This window comes from Penaeus monodon, chromosome 24, assembly GCF_015228065.2.
Source record: "Penaeus monodon isolate SGIC_2016 chromosome 24, NSTDA_Pmon_1, whole genome shotgun sequence".
Classification (NCBI taxonomy): domain Eukaryota; kingdom Metazoa; phylum Arthropoda; class Malacostraca; order Decapoda; family Penaeidae; genus Penaeus; species Penaeus monodon.
In genome coordinates this window covers 35,486,783-35,487,035 of record NC_051409.1, presented here as the reverse complement: position 1 = coordinate 35,487,035, position 253 = coordinate 35,486,783, and positions in this window count along the sequence as shown.

Here is a 253-nt window from a genome sequence, read left to right as displayed (position 1 = left end):
GGAAAATCTACGATACTTCAATGTGTTGTAGATACACTGTAAAATATTCACCAACCTTAACACGAGGTACCACGAAAGAACAAGAACATTTCCCCCCAGAAATAACGTTACAACAATTAGCTGTTCCTGCTGTACAATTCTCTCGGTTAATTTTTATTTCCAGAGAATTGTGTATTTTTATAATGTGCGTTCCTCTCTAACAAGGGCCGCATTATAATGATCTTTTTTTAAAAATGTATTTGCCTCTGCTAGC